Here is a 1,218-nt window from a genome sequence, read left to right as displayed (position 1 = left end):
AACTGTTTTCAACCACAACGCGTTCTAAAAAATCGTTGCCATTAGAGTTCCAGACGTCGATCGCGGCCGCACAGCTCCAAGGAACATCATAGCAGTTGTAACGAGCGTCAACTCCTCTGGGCTTTATAAACTAGGCACGAAGAAGGGCGAACTTCAACGGCTTTGTTCTCGAAACGAGTTCACGCCTGTTAACACGTTCATGGATGAGAACGACGTACCAACGAATACGGTAACCATCAGGACCGCTTCAGGGAAATCGTCGGGAAGCACACAGGGGTTTGTCAGCTGCAATTGCAAGCGATACTGCAGCGACAAAAAGTGCAAGTGCAAATCCAAAGACGTGAAATGTAACTCAAAATGCCACTCCAACAGCTCTTGCAAAAATAAATAAAGAACACTTACGCAAGGAAGAGATAGTATCAAAAAATCGTATGTAGCTCTCTGTAAGTTGTGGTTCCTAAGCTAATAAAGTTTCCTCCCGTTTCACAAAAACTACCCAGAATGTTTAATAATCACGTCGTAGCTATTGGAAAAACTAGTCACAATGGGTTCTACATATTTGGTATTTTTAGAACGCGTTGTGGTTGAAAACAGTTAAGAGCCGCAACACGAATTCGCGTAATGGTACAGTTAGATTATTCAGAACGCGAAGTGGCTGTTTTTAAACGCCCACAAACCGAAAAAAACGTCAAGAACGCTTCGTGGTCAATTGAAATTACCCAAAACGCGTTGTGGCCGTTTTTTTCGCTCAATGGCCGTTTTCGGTCTTTGCGCCTAAGATACATTTCTAATTGCAGCCCAAAGAATACTCAACGTTGAAAAGAGGCTATAGCACGAGTGCCTTGCAGAGCCGAGCATTTCGTGTGAATGTTTTTCCTCTTATTGTCTAATTTTGATTGTCTTGGAGTTTCTAGTTTTTTAGCGCATGTGCTATTGTTTACGTTGTGTCCGTCCGTCCTGACCCACTTTTACCGTTTTGAAATACTTGTAGGGGAATGGTCCTAGAGTTCTGGAATTTTTCGCATTGGTGATGTCAAAACAAAACCTATTTCGTTTAAAAAATGCGTTCTATCTGCTCAATTTATACTTGATATCTATATGGTATGATGGCTTGCATGAAAATTTTACCTGTGTAAGATCAGGGACATTTCGGGTCGTAAAAAAACGATAAACACGAAGGGTCTGACATTATTTATGTGAAAGTGAATGTAGGGGGTG

Source organism: Photinus pyralis, unplaced genomic scaffold (assembly GCF_008802855.1).
Source record: "Photinus pyralis isolate 1611_PpyrPB1 unplaced genomic scaffold, Ppyr1.3 Ppyr1.4_LG6, whole genome shotgun sequence".
NCBI classification, from domain to species: domain Eukaryota; kingdom Metazoa; phylum Arthropoda; class Insecta; order Coleoptera; family Lampyridae; genus Photinus; species Photinus pyralis.
This window is presented reverse-complemented; position numbering follows the sequence as displayed.